Genomic DNA, 8,869 nt, shown 5'->3' with positions numbered 1-8,869 from the left:
CTAATTATATTGTGTTTTTCAGGTCTATCATTTGGTGCACAGATGTTGACCAATGTTACACCTTCTTGATCTATTGTACTTTTAATCATTATATAGTACCCTTCCTTATCTTTTATGATGCTTTTCAACCTGAAGTCTGTTTTATCAGAGATTAGTATTGCCACTCCTGCTTTTTTGTGGGTGTCATGTGCTTGGTATATTCCCCCCACCATCTTTGATTTTTGGTCTTTTTTCCCCCCCTTATTTCTTCAAAGTGTCTGTTACAGACAACATACTGATGGGCTTTGGTTTTTTTTATCCAATCTGCTAACTGTTTTTCTTTTAATTGGTGCATTTAAGCCATTCGCATTGTGATTACCGGTAAGCCGGGTTTTACCACTACTTTTTTTGCTATGTTTCTTTTTCTGTTGTTTCTGGTTACTTTTTGCCCATCCACTTTCCTTTGGTGTCTTTGTGTGAAGGACTTCCCTTAGAATTTGTTGTAGAGTTGGTCTTATTTTTGCAAATTTCTTAAGTTCCTGCTTTTCTGCAAATTACCTACTTTCCCCTTCACATTTGATGGACAGCTTTCCTGGATACAAGATCCTTGACCGACAATTGTTTTCTTTCAATTTTCTGTATATGTCTTTCCATTGTTTCTTTATATCCTAGCTTTTGCTGATGAATAAGAACTTAATCTAATAGTTTCTCCTTTGTAGGTAATTCTTTCATTTTCCCCATGCTACTTTTATCTTTCTCTTTGATTTTGGAGATTGTTATTATGACATATTTTGATGTTTTTCTTTGGGGATCTAGTTGGTATTTGCTGAGCTTCTTAAATATCGATTTCTCTGTTCTTCGTAACACTGGAAAGTTTTCTTCTAGTACCTCTTCCACCATTTTCTCAGTGCTTTTACTGTTCCCCTCATGTTCTGAGACTCTGTTAATATACATATGTTGTTCCTTTTGATGTTATCCCACATGATTCTAATGTTCTCTTTGTTTTCTTTCTGTCTCTTTTCTGATTTTTCTTTTAGTATGTTCCCATTGAGGTTCTTGTTTTCCAATGCACTGACACTCTATTCCATCTCTTCTGTTTTGTTATTTCGTCCCTCCAGCATGTTGGAAACTTCTGTCATTTGGGTCTTGATATTCTGAATTGCATTTTCATACATTTCTGTTCTTTTCAGTACTGTGTTGGCTGTACCTTCTCCATCTAGTGATGATTTTATTTAAAAGCTCTTGTACCTCTTTATCTGTAGTTTAAATTCTTCCATCTTTTTTCAGTTTCTTCCATAGTTGTTCACCTTCTTCTGCGTTGATATATTTCTTCTGGTTCCCTGTCACTGGAATATCCACATTATTTATGGCTTCCATTCTTTCTCCCTTTGCACTTTGTCCATTGCTGTTCATATAATTCCATATAAATATATTTTTTCTGATTTCCTGTCTCTAGGATATTCACTTTATTTATGCTTATCATTATTTCTCCCATCATTTGCACCTTCTTCAGTAGCTGTTCTTATGACTCCACATCAGAATATTTCTTCTGTCTCTAGGATATTAATTTGGGCTTGCAGTATGCTCTGGTTTTTTAGGAAAAGGCTTATTTTGTTTTTTCACAATGTTTGAAGTTGCCTGCTGCTTTCTTGACATTTTTGTTGGTATGTGTTAGGCTATTTCTATAGTGCCTGCGTAGGATGCTGATAGTTTTTTAACTTTATAGTTTTATTGATTAGTTGCAGGCTTATGTATTCCTTTTATGGAGTGAACATCTTGCTCTACCCAAAGTCCTTTCTAGGCCTGAAAAGTGGGGAAATTTGCCTTTATTAAAATTTTTCAGGTCCTTTTTTGTCTCAGTGCAGCCCTGTAGAAAATTTCCCTTTATTGTAGCCCCCTTTCCTAAAGTCTACTGTCCTCTTTGGTTTGTGGAGTGGCCCCATAGTGGCCAGGTTCACCTAATTGAGTACTTTCTCTCCAGGGGAGTTATAGACCCCTCTTTCTCCAGCACCTCAATGTGCTGGGTCTGCAAATGAGTCCCTCATCTGATTACAGCCCCATCTCCTGAAGTCTATTGTCTTCTTTTGTCTATAGAGTGTTCCAGCCAAGTTCTTCAACTTAAGCAGTTTCTGTCCATCAATGTTGTCAGCAGCTGTCTCCCTAGATCTTCAATGTGCCAGCTGTGGGAGTGAGTCTCTCAACCGATTGAAGCCCATTCTCTTAAATTCTGTTGTCCTCTTTGGTCTGTGGGGTGGCCTCACAGGTTCCCCAACCGGAGTTTTTCTCCAGAGGAATTACAGGGCTCTCCCTCCATACCACCTGAATGTGCTGACTCTGGGTTTGAGTCTTTCATCCAATTGCAGTCCCCTCTCCTGAAATACATTGTCCTTTTTTTGTCTATGGAGTAGCATGACCAGGTTCCTCAACTTAAGCAGTTTTTGTCTAGGGGAGTTGTAGGCAGTTCCCTCCCTAGCTCTTCAGTGTGCCAGCTATGGGAGTTTCCCATCTTATTGCAGGCCCATCTCTTAAGTTCTCTTGTCCTCTTTGGTCTATGGGGTGGCCCTACTATAGCCAGGTTCCCCAACTGGAGGAATTTTCCCTCCAGGGGCTATATTTTGTCTTTGAAGCTCATTTTCTCCATGTTTTTAGGTGAACAGAGATCTATGTGAAAACATTTATTCTTTGTTCTTCTCTTAATTATTTTTGTATTTATTTAAACAAAGAACTTGAAAATCAAACTGAGCTACCTGTAATTGTATGTGCAGTGCATCATATTCTGCTCACATGGGCCCAAATTCCCATACCTCTGGACATTTTCACCACATTATTTTCTCAGGCAGCACACAGGGCTGACAAATGGTCATCTTTCTTTTCAAAACTCCAAGCAGAGTGCTGGGTCATCAATTAGTAATAATTGGCAGGGTGACATTTGGCTATGGCTAATGGCCTGAGGTCTCCAGGCCTCGATGACTCATACTTGTCTGACCTCTGTCCCCTAGCAAGCCCATTTTTGCATTTAATGGAAATGTTTCTATAATTTAGTCAGAACAAAACATCATACTGTTGCTCTGGTATTTTAACAGCATGCTATATTATATTCCAAACCGCTGGCTGACTTCTTCTCCTTCATTGCCAGTTATCTTTGCTGTGATTTCATTCAACTGAGTACAGCTGACTCTAGGTTTGACACAGGAGGATGGTTCCTCCAACCATGTAACGATAAGGTGATTTTTATTCTTATCTGTAAGACATAGGACAACCAGCCAGAACAGGCATAATTTTTCAACTGCTTGTGGGGCATAGAGTGAAGAGTCAGAAGCATCTAGGAAAGAGCATAGTTATTTTATGAGGAGGACATGTGATGAGTCTCTAAAGTATTGTATTAATGGTATGTCTACTAGGTCAGCAGGTCAGGCCAGCTCCATTAGCCAAACAGTACAAGTTAGGCATCTGAGCATAAGTTTCTGATTGACTGTAATAATTTTCTCTTTTCTTATTCCCCTGTGGGCTAGTGGAGTCTTTTCTTCACTTGCTCTTTGTTCAATTCTCTAAGGGTCTCTCAGTTTTTAAAATTTCAGTCTACTATTGTGGCAGGCTCACATTTTAAAAAAATTCCCTCTCAGAATAAGAAGTGCACTATACATGGTAACTCAAAACATTTGATTGTGTGGTATGTATTGAGGGAGCTCTGGAGGCTTAGTGGTTCAAATCTGCCAACTGATTCACAGCAACAAGATGAACAATCTCCACATATGTGATTTACTGCCTCTGAAAACTCACTGGATAGTTAGCTACGGGTTGGTTCCAACTCAGTGGTACATAACAAGTGTGTACTGGGGTGAATATGTTTTGAGTTACCACACATTCTATTTCTCCTCCTTCTTTTCCTTCACTTTCATTTAACAGTGATCAACACCCTTAATTTACTTTATGATTTACTAATGGATCATCATCACTCACACCTTGAGTTAGTGTACACTCCAGCTACTCGTTCCACTAATTCTCTGTAATGTTTGAATTATGTTTTACTATTTACTACTTCTTTTGCAAAGCTATTCTTTATATACATGTAAAAATTCCTCTAGTGATTCCACAGAGTATCTTAATATTTTTTCAATCCTATCACTTAGAATATTTTTTCTGTCCAAGTTATTACCATATACAAACACCCTAAAAAGAGATACCCAAAATCATAACAGATTCTTTGAGGATAATGAAATTAAAAACAAATTTTCAAGCTCAATATTCTAATATATACATTTGTGTGGAAATAATGTCAAAAGCCAAACTCATTGCCCTCTAGTCCATTCCTACTCTCGTTATCATGTGCTGCAAAGCCTCCAAAAGAAAAAGGCTGATAAACCAATTACAAAATGGGCAAAAGATAAGAAAAGATTTTTCATAGAGAAAGACATTTGAATGAATACGTGAAGAGATGCTCAGAATCTTTGGCAATAAGAGAGATGCAAATTAAAATCACAATGAGATACCATCTCACTCCTGTAGCACTTGCAAAAAAAAAAAATACACCCAAAAAACACACACACCAAAACCAAAACAAATAAACAAACAAACCCAATGTTGAAGAGGGTGTGGAGAGATTAGCACTCTCATACACTGTTGGTGGGATTGTAAAATGGTACAACCACTCTGGAAGGCAGCTTGATATTTCCTTAAAAAGTTAGGAAATAGAGGACATAGAAATTCCATATGACCCAGCTATTCCACTGCTTGGAATATACTGCAAGGAAAATAGAATCAAGACACAAATGGAGATTTGTATACCAATGTTTGTAGTAGCGTTAGTCACAATAGCAAGATAATGGAAACAGCCCAACAATCCACTAACAAATGAATGGATTGAGAAATTGTGGTACATTTACATGCACTCAGGTGGAATTGTTTTGAAAAATACTATATAATACAAGCTGAGTGAACTAACTTAGTCTCATAAGGACAAATAATGTATACGACCATTATTGTAAAAATAGAAGTATTATTAGTAAGAAGTGTACTGAAGTCTAAAGAGGGGCAAGGAGGGAGAAGAGGACCTGATGGGGGGGAGGAGAGGGGAAAATCTCAAGGTTGCAGAGTTTGGTGGACTGAACAAGGGGGTGAAAGAATTAGAAAAGAGTCAATGGTTACTTGAAAAGGTGGGGTAATGGCAGGCATGGATCTATGGTTATTAATTTTTTTAAATACAATGTGTGTGAATGATAATGTGACTAATATGAATGGAGGAATGCATGAAACATAACATATGTAAATGAAACACAACTTTTCTGTAATTTTATATGCAAACCCACATAAAGAAATTTTTTAAAAATACACAAATAAATATAAGGATAAGAAAAAAAATACCCAAAATCCACTACCACCTTTGGTTACGACTCATGGTGACCCCTGTTAAGTTTTTGTAGTTGTAACTCTTTACAGGAAGAGACTGCCCAGTTTTCTCCCACAAAGTGACTAGTACATTCCAACCACCAATCTTTCAATAAGTCTTATGAAGTATACCACCAGGGATCCTATCAAAGCACCAACCAAATCATGCCACTTCTCCACTGAAAAACTCTTCCAGTGACTCCCATCTCACTTAAAATAGGAGCCAGAATCTCTGTAGATGTTCATTGAAATGAAAAATAAACAACCTAAATGAAAAAAAAAAAATAGGAGCCAGAGTCCTGATCAATGGTCTACCAGGGCCTGTGTGGTGTGGCTTCTCGTTACTGCTACTTCTCTGCATTCATCTCCTGCTACACTTTCCCCTTCTTCCTCTCCATTCCAGTCACACTGTCCGCCTCTCTACTGACCACACAAATCCTCCTCCCTAGGACCTTCGCATTCACTGTCCCTCTGCCTAGATTCTTCCACCAAAGATATGCTTAGAGTACTCTCTCACTTCCTTAAAGTTTTTACTCAAAAGTCATCTTCTCAGTGAGACCTTCTTGGCCGCCCTACCTCAAATGTCACACAATACCTCCTCCTATTCTGGTGGCACAGTAGTTAAGCACTTGGTATATGTGGCCATTTGCTTCCATGAAGAGTTGTTGATTGTCATCAAATCGAGCATGACTCTTAGTGACCTTATGAACAAAAGGCCTGAAACTTTTCTATAACTATTGTCATTTATCAAAGTTCACAGAGTTTCCAGAGGCATGTTGTTGAGGAAATGTATGCTGCTCCTGCTTCCAAGAAGAGTTGTTAAGTTGTTAAGTGCCATCGAGTTGCAGGTGACTCATAGCGACCCTATGAAGGAGAGTCCTCGACGCTTGGATGCCTTTCATCCTCTCTCCAGGTTCATAGGATTTCCAGAGGCAAGCTATTATGGAAGTGGATGTCACTCCTCCTTCCACACTTGTTTAAATCGGGGAGCTCCACCCCACTCTCTGTCCACATTGGGTAGCCAACCATTAACGCATTTGACACATCAGTGTCACAGTGTTCAGCCTCACAGTAACCACAAGTGACCGAGGTAAGGCAACTTGTATACCAGGGCTATACGACCTAGAGGAATGTCTGAACAAAAACAATGAAAGACTGGCCCGAGGGCCACGGATTAAAAGTCACCCACCTTTGTCTTGGTAGCACTGTTTTCTGTTCACTGGGCGAGCTGATCTCTCTCTCTCTCTTGATATTATTGTTGTTGAGTAGAGCCTTGGAAATCCAAGAAGTTCTGCTCAGTCCCATAAGATCACTGTTGTTGTGTGCTATCAAGTCAGAACTGAGCAATAGCTGACCCTCCAGTGAGTTTTCAGACACAGTTGATTGCATATGAGGAGACTGCCCATCCTTCTCCCACTGAGCAGCTGCTAGATTTGAACGAGTGCCTTTGGAATTGCAGTGCAACTTCTCACCACTAGGTCACCAGAGCTCCCTATAAAATCACTATGAGTTGGAATTAACGTGAAGGCAATGGTTTGACTGTTTGGGTGTTGTTTTCAATCATGAAAGTTGATTTTATTTGTTCATTTAATTCTTTTAAAATGATAATATTTATTTGATTGTGCTTACGTGAAACCTATACATGAACCAAGAGGCAGTCGTCAGAACAGAGCAAGGAGACACTGCATGGTTCAAAATTGGGATGTATTCTGTCTCCATACCTTTTCAAGATGTATGCAGAACAGATCATCCAGGATACTGGGCTGTATGAGGAGGAATATGCATAAGGATTGGAGGAAGAGTCATCAACAACCTGTGTCATGCCAATGACACAACCCTGCTTGATGAAACTAAGGAGGACCTGAAGAGCTTGCTGCAGAAGATCAAGGACTGTAGCCTTCAATACGGATTGAAGCTCTATCAACATCAAGAAAACAAAGATTTTCACCACTGGGCCAACTAGCAGCATAGGTATGGATGGTGAAGAGATTGAGATTGTTAACAGTTTTAGTCTGCTTGGTTGCACAATCAACACTCTTGGCATCGGCAGTCAGGAAATCAAAAGACACATTGCATTGGAAAAGTCTGCTGTCAGGGAACTCTCCAGAGTACTGAGCAATGATGTCAGTCTGGAGACTAAGGTGCCCCTGATCCAGGCCATAGTCTTAGCAATTAATTGTAGGCTATGTGTAAGACATTCCTCTAGGTCATATAGCCCTGGTGTACAAGTTGCCATACAGCAGTCACTTGTGGTTGCTGTGAGGCTGAACACTGTGACACTGATGTGTCAAACGCGTTAATGGTTGGCTACCCAATGCAGACAGAGAGTGGGGTGGAGCTCCCCAATTAAAACAAGAGTGGAAGGAGGAGTGGCATCCACTTCCATAATAGCTTACCTCCGGAAACCCTATGAACCTGGAGAGAGGATGAAAGGCACCCAAGCGTCGAGGACTCTCCTTCATAGGGTCACTATGAGTCACCTGCGACTCGACGGCACTTAACGACAACAACAACATGTCTCAGAGAGCTAGACAGTGACTAGGGATGACAGAAAGATAATTGATGCCTTTGAGACGTGGTGCTGGAAAGGAGTGTTGAATATACCATGGACCACATTTGTCTTGGAGAGGGTGAAACCAGGCCTTGGAGGCAAGGACTCTGAAGCTTTGTCTGACATACTTAGAGCATGTTACAAGGAGAGACCAGTCCTTGGAGAAAGGCACCATGCTTGGGAGGGTGGATGCACAGACAGCGCAAGAGAGGAAGACCCTAGATGAGATGGATTTAGTGATTGGGGTAATGGGGGTAGGTGTGTCAAAGACAATAAGGTTGACACAAGATAGAGCAGGGTTTAGGGCTATTGTACTGAGTTGCAAGCAACTGGATGGCACATAACAACAACAGCATAGAGTTACCTCCTCCATTAAGACTTGCTTGATCTCTTCAAATGGAAGCACCTTCCACCCAAATCACCTTGACACTTTAGTGGTTTCTGAGACCCTGCTGTTCTTCCCTACTCATCCTCACTTAGCATTATCACAGGACTTTTCTTATTGTGTTCCCTATCTACCTTCCACACCTGGAAAGCAAGAACCAACAAAATGAGACTTTTGGTTTATTTTCATCTTTATCATCCAGAAGCACTTAAAACACTTAGCCTGCAGGCACTTAGCAATTATCTGTTAGCTGTATGAATACACTCTGCACACAAAAGGGAAGTAAAAGTTAAAAACAAGTGTTTCAGGAAGTGTTTTTTTAAAAAAACAAAGCTTTAATGTAATGATCATGACCAAGCAAAGTCCTGTATTACTCCACTCAGATATTTACCATGATGAATGGATAATGCTTTAAAGAAAACAGTGAAACTACAGTATTCTAAATTCCAGTGAAAGATCTCTTTTAGAATAAGGGATTTTTTTTAATGGGAAAAACATATTGGGGGTACAAGGAGGTGAGGGTTGGGGGCAGAAAGGTGAGGATGGGCCAGGATGCAGTTGCAGAGCTG

The sequence above is a fragment of the Elephantulus edwardii genome, unplaced genomic scaffold, assembly GCF_000299155.1.
Source record: "Elephantulus edwardii isolate Elephantulus edwardi_28Jun2011 unplaced genomic scaffold, EleEdw1.0 scaffold00326, whole genome shotgun sequence".
Classification (NCBI taxonomy): Eukaryota; Metazoa; Chordata; class Mammalia; order Macroscelidea; family Macroscelididae; genus Elephantulus; species Elephantulus edwardii.
The sequence above is the reverse complement of the archived record's forward strand: the minus strand, read 5'-3'. Positions refer to the sequence as shown.